Source organism: Myxocyprinus asiaticus, chromosome 9, assembly GCF_019703515.2.
Source record: "Myxocyprinus asiaticus isolate MX2 ecotype Aquarium Trade chromosome 9, UBuf_Myxa_2, whole genome shotgun sequence".
Classification (NCBI taxonomy): Eukaryota; Metazoa; Chordata; class Actinopteri; order Cypriniformes; family Catostomidae; genus Myxocyprinus; species Myxocyprinus asiaticus.
This window is the reverse complement of record NC_059352.1, coordinates 2372763-2385243: the sequence shown is the minus strand read 5'-3', so window position 1 is coordinate 2385243 and position 12481 is coordinate 2372763. Positions and strand designations below refer to the sequence as shown.

Sequence of the window (12481 nt, the reverse complement as noted above, 5' to 3'; positions counted from 1 at the left end):
TTTCTCTGGAGAAAGAGCCCCCAGAGGAGTGAGATTAACATGTGTCTCCTCTCGAGTTTCAGAAGAGATCTCAACAATGTCTCAAACTGTGCTCAGATTTACCAAGATATCAAAGTCTGAGAGATCTCAATATGTGCTCAAATATTTCTCATTTTAAAACTTTTACTCTTACTGCCTAGTTGTCTCATTTGTGTCGATTTTTATATTTCCTAAGAAATTTTAGGAGAAACATCTGAGATAAAGTTTATACTTCAATCAAACATTCCTGAGCTATTAAAGTAAAACTCCTGGTATGGCACAATATGGGGTTACCTCGCTAAAATCACATCAAAAGGTTAAATATGGGGGGGGGAAATCTAATCAGAATGAGATCTCTTTAACATCTCAATTGTTTCTCCTAAATAGCAATGAGATTCACTGTACAACAAACTGAGAATTTCACTCAAGTCTCCTGCTTCTCAGATGTTCACCCTTAGAAGAAACAAAACCCAGTAATCTCACTTGTCTGTTCTAGAGTTTCAGAAGAGATCTCAACAATGTCTCAAACTGTGCTCAGATTTACCAAGATATCAAAGTCTGAGAGATCTCAATATGTGCTCAAATATTTCTCATTTTAAAGCTCTTTACTCTTACTGAATGTCAACAATAGTCTTATTTATGTCCCACGGTATGTTTCCTTAGATATTTTAGGAGAAACATCTGAGACAAAGTTGATACTTAAATGAAACATATCAAAGCTACGAAAGAGAAACTTTAGGTATGGCACAATATGGAGTTACCTCAATAACATGACACCAAAAGTTGACGTATGGAATAAAAAAAAATAAAAACACAAATGAGATCTCATTAATATCTCAGTTGTTTCTCCTAGACAACAATGAGACTAATTGGAGAAGAAATAGAGAATTTCACTCAAGTCTCCTGCTTCTCAGATGTTCACCCTTAGAAGAAACAAAACCCAGTAATCTCACTTGTCTATTCTAGAGTTTCAGAAGAGATCTCAACAATGTCTCAAACTGTGCTCAGATTTGCCACGATACCAAAGTCTGCAATCAAAAGTCAGAGATCTCAATATGAACTCAAAACTCTCTCATTTTAAAGCTCTTAACTCTTACTGAATGTCAACAACAGTCTCATTCATGTCGATTCGAATACTTCAAGAGATATAAGGAGAAACATCTGAGACAGTGCTGATACTTAAATCAAACAAACCTGAGCTATAAAAGAGAAACCTCTGGTATGGTACAATATAGGGATACCTCAAAATTACACAAATTTGACATATGGAAAAATCTGATCTGAATGAGATCTCTTTAACATCTCAATTGTTTCTCCTAGACAGCAATGAGATTCACTGTACAACAAATGGAGAATTTCACTTAAGTCTCCTGCTTCTCAGATGTTTCTCCTTAGAGAAAGAGAAAAAAAAAAACAGTAATCTCACTTTTCTACTCTCGAGTTTCAGAAGAGATCTCAACAATGTCTCAAACTGTGCTCAGATTTGCACAACACCAAAGTCTGCAATCAAAAGTCAGGATCTCGATATGAATCTCATTTTAAAGCTCTTTACTGAATGTCAACAACAATTTATATCAATTTACATATTTCCTTAGACATTTTAGGAGAAACATCTGAGACAAAGTTGATACTTAAAAGAAACACAACTGAGCTATAACTGAGAAACTTTAGGTATGGCACAATATGGGGTTGCCTCGATAAACATGACCAAAAGTTGACGTATGGAATAAAAAAAATTAAAAAACACAAATGAGATCTCATTAATATCTCAGTTGTTTCTCCTAGACAACAATGAGACTAATTGGAGAAGAAATTGAGAATTTAACTTAAGTCTCCTGCTTTTCAGATGTTTTTGAGATCTCAATATGAACTCAAACATTTCTCTTTTTAAAGCTGTTTACTTTTACTGTATGTCAACAATAGTCTCATGTGTGTCGATATTTTGAGAGAAACCTCTGAGACAAAGCTGACATGCAGAATAAAAAAACAATTCACAAATGAGATCTCTTTAACGTCGCAATTGTTTCTAATAGACAGCATTGAGACTCAACTCGATAGCATTGTGAACTATCCCTTTAAATCTCCTGTGTAACGAAAGAGCAACCTCTGAGCTATAAATTGTTCCTCTTCGGAGGGAAAGAGGAAGGAAATGAAGAGAGAAGATAAAGAGATAGAAAATAAGAGTTTGACAGGACTAGAAGGAGGGGGAAGTAAAACAATGGCTGCACCTGGTGCCGATCAGTCCATACACACGCTGACAATACACACACATCTGTTGCTCTCTCGCAGTGTCGGAGCAACAGGTTGAAGCCTCGTGCATGTTGACAACTGAACAAATAACACACCACTCCAGTCTGGCCGATGCACTGCACATGTTGCATGTAAAATCCTCTCGCCTTTCCAGTTAAAACACACATCTTGACCCGGTGATCATCAATATCAGTCAGATTAACTTTATTTATAGTCTTACTCTCAATTCAGCGAGCTGACAGTCTTGTTGATACGGATCATGAATCTTCAAATCTCTCAAAATCAGGGTGGTTATAAGTTGGAAAACTGATTTATTACTGCAGCTTTTAGACACGATCTTGAGAGGTTATATGAATAAGCTGAAAGACACCCGATTAATTACCATTTCAAGATCATTTTAAGGCTATTTGAAAATGACGCCATCTTAAACATTTTATTAAGAGTAAAACAGAATTTTACTATATTTTCATTTGATATTTTTTTTATTTGTTTAGACACTCTTGAGATGATCAAATTGAACAAAAACATAAATTAAACAATAATTAACTATACTAATAATTAACTGAATGTCGAGTGAGGCTATCCTAACCATAATTTAAAACGTATTAAACGTCTCATTTTTGTGTAGAAAGTATTGTAATTAATGCTCTGTTTCAAGTTTACTAAACAATATTGGCCTTTCTAATGTGTAACTAATAAATTACTAAAATAAAACTGAACTTTTTTATAGTTTACTGCAAATACTGTAGAAACCTAATAAATTAAAAAAATATATATATTAAAAATTAATCAATTTGTCTTTATTTCAGTATTCATTTCATTGAATGCAATTAGTTCAATAGTTGTAGTTCATTAATGCAGTTCATTAGTAACAATTTAGTAAACTAGTACTAATAATTACTGTCTTAATACAGTTCAATAAACTTCAAATACCACCTAATAAGTGCAAAACAATCCAATAACTTGATTAGGTGAAATTTAACTTCCTGAGACCAGAGTATGAATCCTGTGTGAATTTTCCATTACTCTTTTTGATTTGTAACTAGTAGCCCCTAAGAAACATGTAAAACATGTAGACCAAATAGTCCTCATATGTGGACAGCAGGACTAAGTTGTGAAATTTATAAGCTATACCAAGCTGTAGAAAGTCAAATTGTTTATGATGTTTCCAGAAGTGTTGATTATTCATGTTTTTGAAACGTTACAGACATTACATCAGAAATTATCGTAACTAATTCTGATACAAAGTAATGTCCAGCATCATCCAATCACTGCCAACCATGTTAAAATAAAAAGATTCAGAATTTATAATGTATCAATGTACTGATTATCATTGTCACATGTCTGTCAAACATGTTGAGTGATCCAAACATCATCTGCAGCCTGAAACTGAACTTTTGATCAGATTTTAGGAGTGAATGCACTTAACTGCATAGAGAGATATAGGATGCTCCCTTGCTCCCTATTTAGTGAATGACTTAACCTCCAGTGTGCTGTCTGTGTGCACTGATCTCAGAACAGTTTGAAATGCACCTTATTTTCATCCTAACTCCATATAAAGCCTCTGAAAGCAACATTTTCCAGCTTCCTGGAAAATGAGCCTATAGTCCACATACGTGGTCATTGTGTTTAACAGCGTGCTGTTTCGTGATAAATCGCTCAAATTAAAAAAAATGGCATATCGGATAAAATTAGAGACTCTAATCTTTTGACTCAAACAGGTTTTAATGTAAACACTTAATGAGGTTTCTTACCAGATGTAGTTTTGTAGCCGTTTCTCCCAAAGACTAACTCTGTGCTATGTTGTTTTGTCACATGACTCGGTGCGTCGAAAGTTTAACACTTTAATGACAGCATAGAGTCTCAGAACTGAGATCAGCTGGTTTAAATGAAATAAAATTATGCATAGCCTATAGCGAAGCCAAAGCGTAATGTCCACGCATGTGAACGCAGGGTCGCACGAAGATAAGTAACGGCTTTGTAAAGCCGGTACTAATGATCCTTAATTACTGACTGAATATTGTTTATTAAACTTGATTCATGATGGATCTCTAAAATAGACCATTAATTACATAACTTTCAACACAAAAATAAGATGTTTAATACATTAAAAATTATGGCTAACATAGCCTTAATCTACAATCAGTTAATTATTAATTAATGTCTTATTCGTGCTTAACTAATGCATTATTGTGGACCCTTAAAATAAAGTTTTTCAAACATAAAACAAGGAATTCTGAAAAATTAAAACGGAAAACATGTTGCACGATGAACAGAAGAGAGTGTTTTGCTTATGATATCCAGTTTGTGTGTTGCTACCCTTTTGCTCATCAGCAGCATTATGAGCTCATTGAATTGCTGCCATTCTGACCTCTGTGGGACTAACTGGCTGGCAAATCAATCACTCAACTCGGCGGCTGCTCTGATTGGCTGTTTCAGCTTCATTCTAAAAACAAAGATATCAAGCTGTCACTTGATAAAAGCCTGTTGAAATGTAAATGTTAATCTTATGGCTACTGTATCTCTCTCTTTCACACACACACACAGCTGGCCTGATCTAACTGATGTCTCCAATCTTGTTTCTATGCAGTTTAGTAGCCAAAACTATCCATTTACCAGCTGTACCATGACATATGCCTCATGTTAAATGTGCATGTGTAATATTCAAGTCCAGATGTACGCTAACATGCTGTCGAATATGTGAACTAAATCTTTAAACATTAAACTTGCCACTTTAGTGTGCTAAAATCTGAATTCTGACCAATTATTTCAGTATTAAGCAGAAGAAGCTGAACCATACTAAAAGTATAGTGGTATAAACTTAAAATATACCTTGTAAAAATCGTTGTCACACACTAATGAAAAAGTACAATGGTACTGCTATGTTTTTTGACACTCTTATGATGGTATACCACTGTATTCTTTTAAATACTATCTCTGTATCATGGTACCACCACTATTTATTTTCACTCTCTCATACACATCAGCAGGCATCAATGGTCATTAGGTCAAGCCCTGTTAGGTCTTCGCTAATTGTGGTGCCCTTAAAAACGACTCTATCTGGAGTTCTTGAGGGCCCTCAGGGGCCTCCAGCGAGCAATGAGGGCCACAAAGTGCTGTTCGGGGTCATTAAACGCCACCCACCCAGCGCTACGACTTCACTCGTGTGCTCTGATGTCCAGCGGGCCTTCAAACCTACGCAACACAGGAGGTCAAAGTTTCAACGGAGAGTTGGTGGGAGCGTCGAGGAACAATGGTTTGATTGAGCACCGGCCGCACACACACCGCCGTCAGACGCAACAGTAAACCGGTTGTTTTAGGGCTAATCGGTTGGATCAGTCGGCCCCTTGATGACATGACGACAGTTAGCATTCGTTTGGAAGGGCTAATCTAGAACTTCCTGTCTTTAGCATTACTCAACAGCTGCTGTATGTGTGTGTGTGTTAAAATCACCCGTACAAAACAGAACCATGGCGGTACCATTATACAGTGATGTATTTTGATATATACCAAAGTAATGCACTTAAAAAAAGTACCCTCACAGTGCCAAAAATACCATAGTACTACAGAGCCCCTTAGAGGACAGGGCGGGAAAATTTTATTTTAAATAGTTTTGCGTGCTCTCACAATAAATTTACCATGATTTTACTGTAGTAACCATATTTTAACCTTGATACTTATAGTAAAACCATAGTAATAATACATGAAAATGGAAACTATGGCAGTAAAATCATAATTTTGTGGTTATTAAAGTTTTACTACAAATACCATAGGAACCACAAGAATTACAATGGTTAACCCTTTAAGCTCGGATGGGCCCGCCGATCTTTCAAACAAACCCACACACAAGGTGCATAGATCATTGGATAATCCACATGAAGCACAATGTTACATATGGCCACCAGGAGATGGCGCCAAATACATGACACAGACTCAATGATGACTCAAATGGCACAGAATGAAACTCATTCTGTGAAATCTCATTACTAAAATCATGTCTGCATGCTATACAAACCTTTAGTCATTGTGTTTGCATGTGTAATTAGTTCTTATGTACTAATGTTTTGTTTGTTTGGAGAGGCTTTTGGACACATGGAGATGTTTTTGTACACTAGGACAAATTATATTTGTAATGCTAGAACTTTTGATTGCTTTGTTGTATCAACACAACATTTTTCTCAGATACAGTTGTCCCATAGATATATAATGTCAAATCAGAAAAATCTGAAAAAAAGTAAATTTTTGGCTCAAATGTTTTGTGATTTTTCAGCAGTTTCTTAGGCTGAGAGTCTCAGAATGCATCAATCTAGATCAATAAAAATGTGAAAATTTTTCATTGCAATGATACCAAGCAATTTACCATTTTTATTTTTAGTCGAGTTATAAGCCTATCATTTTGGGTACGCCACTGAAAAAGTAAATCTTTAAAAACACCTTCATAGTTTAAAGGTATGTTCCGGGTTCAATACAAGTTTGTTGACATTACATCGTCATGGTAACAAAGCTTTAAAATTGGCTATAACTTTACATAGAAAAGTTTCATAAGTGATTTTATCACACTATAATCATGTTTACACGCATATGAATCTAAATGAATTTTTGTGGAAATCAACATTATGCCACAAATGCTTTCGATTGAGCTTAACTTGTATTGAACCCAGAACATTCCTTTAAAGGGTTAATCTACAGTAAAAAGTATGGTTTCTGAAAACAACAACAAAAAAAAAAAAACATGGTTACTTAACTTACTTTTTATAGTTACTACAATATTATTAAAGTAAAACCAGTTTCAGCCAAATAAAAAAACAAAAAACAAAACCTGGTTAGCCTGCAACAGTCATGGTTACTACACTATAACTAAAGAAAAACAATAGTTAAACTATGGTATTTGTATAGTAAAACCATAACCACGAAATTATGATTTTTATTACCATAGTTTTGTTTTCCTTTATTATCACTATGATTTCACTACAAATATCATGGTTAAAGTATGGCTACTCTAGTAAAACCATGGTAAATTTATTGTGAGGTAACTTTTCTGGTATATGAATATAGTAATAATTCAGTACGATCCCAGATAGCACACGTTCATCTCCGAGATGTCTGTTTTAGATCTTTTCATCTGAAAAGCATCACAATCTAATTAACATCTGCTAAACATCTTAAAAAGATCAAATTTACAAACAGTCTAAATCGTAAACGTCACAAAGACATCTGCTGATTGTCTTATTAACATCCGAGAGGAAAAGTCTTACAGACGTATTGCAGATGAGCAAACAACTTTTAAAATATGTCTTCCAGATGTAAACAAAAACATCTCATAGACGTCTGGGTGATGTACGTGCACTATCAGGGATGGTTTATATCTGATACCATCATTGTACTTCTTGTAAGGGTATAAAATGGGAAAAATAAATTGAAATAAAACATTAGATATGGTGCTAAAATGTGTTTTTGCTAGTAAGACTAGTAAATACTACTTGTCCAGAGGTATGGAGTTTGTCTCCAAGACAGACGGACACGTCTTCAGGGGGGAAAATGAATAGAAACAAACACACACACACACACACACACACAGTGCTGTCAATATGACAGTGTGCAGTTGTGTATCTGGTGTGTGTCTGTCAGAGCTGTAAATTGTGTTAAGATGACGTTCAACAGACCATCAGAAACAAACGACACTCACAGATGAACATCAGTGTCAAAGTTCAGCGAGACTTCCAGAGCAAAATCACTAATGAGATCTCTTTAATATCTCAATTATTTCTCCTAGTCATGGAGAACAAATGGAGACTTTTGCTGAAGAGTTTCACAGGAGATCAACAATGTCTCAGAATGAGCTCAGATTTGCCAAGATCCCAAAGTCTGCAATCAAGATACATTTTTCATCAAATTCGTGTTTCTGCATGGTTTCATCTGTTTGTTCGTCCATGCATTAGAACAGTTCTGCAGTGTTTCCTGCATGCAAGTTAACCACACATGTAATGCAGTAATAAAATCGATAACCAATTTGTCAACAGCAAGTCAAAACGGACAAAAAACAAACTTTTTCTCATCCAAATGGCATCTCATCAGCTCGTCATTCATCAGAATGAAAGATTCTGCCATGTGACTTTGGTTCCATTTGAAATAAACACTATTTTATTTTTTTAATTCCTTGATATTTCCAGGTTTTCTGTGACTGTGGGAACCCTGTGGTACAAATCAACTGTACCATACAAAAAAATCATAAGTGAATTGGCATTCAAATCTCCCCTAAGATTAAAAAACAATGCATTTAACCTTCAGATGGATGGATGGATGAATGGATAGATGGATTGATGGGTGAATGTATGGATGGATGGATGGGTGAATGTATGGATGGGTGAATATATGGATGGATGGATGGATGGATGGGTAGAAAAAGTGTATAAAAACACAAGCTGTTTGGACAAACACAAAGAAAACATAAAAACAAAAGCTAGTGGAACCTCAACTAACAAGCAAAGGAGAATTAATATCAATAAACACACAGTTGCACTTCCCTCCTGAACATACATACATAAAAAGCTCACCTTCTCTCTAGATAGTCCACTCTTGCTTGTGTCTTATTCCAAACAATGTAAATCACTTTTGTTTGAAGCTCCTTTCATTCGCCTGTCTCTCTCTCTCTCATATGTGTGCACTACAGTCCGAGTTCATCTGAAGCGCCAGCGAGGCACAGATGGACTCCAGATGGGGTTTGGGATTTAGAAAGTCTTCCCTCTCCCTCTCTCTCTCTCTCTCTCTGTCTCAGTGTAGTCGGTAGGGCTGATGTCACCGCCCAGGTCACGCCCACTGTGTGGCTCTTGGCCAATCAGCTCAAGCTCTGTTAAGTCCATTGAGGCAGGGGAGGCTCATTAACATAACTAACAGCTCTGGCACTCAAAGGCTAAACAATGTTCATGCCAACTGAGAGGAGGAGGGATTGATACCCATAATATCCCTCAAACGGTGTGCTTTTACTATAGCCATTTAAATAAATGTTGCTCTTTCATAGCTTAGGAGACTTTTTGAAGTTTTTACTTAACTTTCATTGAAGTATCAACATTGTCTGGGATGTTTCTCCTTAAATATCTTATTTGGGGAGTAAAATAATAAACTAGACATAAATGAGACATTTGTTTATGTACAGTACGAGTATAGAGCTATAAAATTAACATCAACAGCATAGCTCAGCTCAGCTCATTTGGTGAAGGAAGAATTTGATGTGTTCATATTGAGATCTCCGATGTTGGATTGCAAACTTTGGCACCTTGGCGAATTGGAGCACAGTTTGCGACATTGTTGAGAAATTATAAGAATTTATTGTGCCGATGATCCTCACAAAACTTGTAAAAAAAAAAAATCCTGATCATATATCCTGGTCATAAAAACAAATAAAATAAAAACAATGTGCCTACAGGAAACTTAAGCACATTTTACCCCCCAATCCTCCTTTCCGTAACGCGTCTGGACATTTTACTTCTAATACTCTCATTGTTTTCGATGATGATTCCTATTACCATAACAGTCGTAACAGTAACTGGGAAAATGTCCTATTTTCATTATTCAACCCCAAATCAATACTATTTATATCTATATATGCGGTAATGAAAATATCATAACCAGCTTTTTTTGCAGGGCGGTAATGAAAATTGAGGGAAAATGTGCATAGCTGATGAAAATACTCAAAATCAAAAGTCTTGACAGGTTTCGTGAGAATCACCCATGCTTAATGAAAGACCGATATATCGGCCAGACCGATTAATCAGCCGATACTTGACCATTTTGAGGAACATCGTCATTAGCCAAAAACTGTGCCTTGCCAATTAACAGTAGTGAATGTTGGGTAGCTCTCACTTGCTATCATTAAAATGTGCTTTATATATGTACATCTGTATTATATCAGTCAACATGCTCTCTAGATTTCGATATAGGCACCGGCCAATAAAAAATGGTCGACTATTGATCATGTTACTATAGAGACACGTGTGAATGGCTTACAGATGCTATACATCAGAGCTGCGCAACCAGGAAAACCAACAGCTGTTTAAAATAACCACAACACTATCCAATCATAAATTGTAATCGTTATAAATATTACATGAGTAGAAGGTAAAAAATAAAAGCAGTGATTTTAAGCCGTTGTTCATGTTGCTCTAGCGTGCAAACGGTGAAGTCGGCTCTTTAGGGTGCATGCAGCGACTGCTACTTGACTTAATGGGTGTTAACACCAGCTACCTTCATTTACATGTAAATTCACATCTATAAAGCTCGGCTTCAACACAAAAACAAGCTTTCACTCAGAGACGCATCTCAAAAGAGTGTGTGGCCATTGCACCATGCATGGAGAAATGCTGGGAGATGCCAAAGGAGATCTGTTTTAAATGAAAAACACTGTTGATGTGTGTGTGCTGGAGTGGGGAAAGATTGATAGTCAAGACAACCAGAGCGGAAGACTTGAAATGAAAAGCAAGAGTGATATGGACTAATATTATGGCGCTTTTTTGTCATTTTTGGAGCTTGATAGCCACTAGTCACTATATGCTTTCATTGTATGGAAATGAGCAGTGTGAACATTCTGCAAAACATCTCTTTTTGTGTTTCACTGAAGAAAAAGTCATACAGGTTTGGTGAGTAACATGGTGAAAAATTTGTGTGTGTGTGTGTGTGTAAACAATCCATTTAAATATGTTATAAAGAGTGCATAAATTTGATTCGATCTGAATCGATACGATTCTTCAATTCCATCTGCTTAAAATTTCCTCCATCTGTGGACGTAGTGCAGAAGGGCAACAGATGTGAATGCACACGCACACACACACACACACACACACACACACACACACACACACACACACACACACACGGCTGTTCCAAATCCACATTCAGTCTCCTCCACACCAAAATCTCTTTCCAACCACTCCTCTCTCTCCCTCCGTCAGTCTCTGTGTGTTTGTAGTGGCATTCCTTCGCTAGGCTCTCGGCTCCAGTGAGTCTGGCCACGCTGCACGCCTGGGAGACATTAGTTTAAGTAAGGCCTGAAACACACACACACACACACACACACACACACACACTCGACTCCTCTTACAAGACATACAGACAGAGTGTGTCTGTATGCGAGTGTGGAGAAGGGGTGTAAAAGGGGAGTATGTGTCTGAGGGAATTTTAAAGAAAAAGTATGCAACCATTTCTAATTATCATTTTGTCTATGTGTGTGTGGTGGATGAGACAGTATGAGGTTAAATGGACAGTGTGTGTGTGTGTATCCATCAGGACATTTACATGTGCAGTTATAATCAAGCTACAGCGGGTTTTTGCGTGATCGATCTACAGTCTTCATCTGTCTGTCCATGTATATATGACACAATGCCTAATCGAATATTTGAAAGAAGTACATTAACCGAATACGTTTTAAATACAAGTTGCATGTCAAATGCATGCGCACAACGGCAAGGCCAACTGAGGTTCGATGAACGTGTATACATGTGTGACACCACGTCAGGGTTCGTGTGGGGAAATGAGACGGTGAGCAGTGACACACTTCAGGGAAGGCTTTTATTTTCTTTGCCTTTGTGTGCAGCATATGCACTATTTTCAATGTTTTTCACTCAGTTCAATAATCAACACACTCAAAGTAAACAAAAACTTCTTCACAATACTCAATAGATCAAACACTCCATGTAAACAGACGCCAAAATCTGAACACTCTCTCTCTCTCCCTTCTCTGGGGTGTTCAGCTGTTTTAAGGGCTCTCTCCGCTATCACTGTAATAAGAAAGAGCTGTTAGAAATCAAGTCAACCAGTTCAACAAGCCACACCACTCCCTCTCACCCGCAAACAGACACATGACCACGCCCCCATCACCACAACATGCTGGAAGAAGCCGGGCTACAATCGCATAATCTACGCCTGTTAGGCCAACAGGGGTGTAGATTTTGGGGGGATGGGGTGAGGTAAACCCCCAACAATCAAAACAAGCAAGTACAACCCCCCCCCACCCCCCCCATATACCATGATCAGTGGAAACGTGTTGATGCTTCACGCTGCAACCCCCTCAATATTCAAGCCAAATCTACACCCTTGTAGTTGGACTGGTATGATTTCAGACAAACAAATTAAAAAAGACTAATTATTGTTTTAGTCTGAATAAAATCAAACATTTAAAGTGCACAATGCCAAGGCTTATTGCAGTCTGATTAACATGTAT

At 36.8% G+C, this 12481-nt stretch overlaps 1 protein-coding gene across 2 annotated transcripts in view; it reads right to left on the bottom strand.

Moving 5' to 3' along the window:
- Window positions 1-12481, bottom strand: part of LOC127446010 (protein CBFA2T2-like) — a 58827-nt gene that overhangs the window by 22482 nt on the left and 23864 nt on the right. The window contains exon 1 of one of the 2 annotated variants that reach the window (XM_051706603.1): window positions 8823-9021. The exons of the other annotated variant lie outside the window; for it this stretch is intronic. The gene's annotated coding sequence lies outside the window, so the exon portion shown is untranslated. Of the gene's footprint in view, window positions 1-8822; window positions 9022-12481 lie in introns of those variants that run through there. 2 annotated transcript variants of the gene reach the window in all.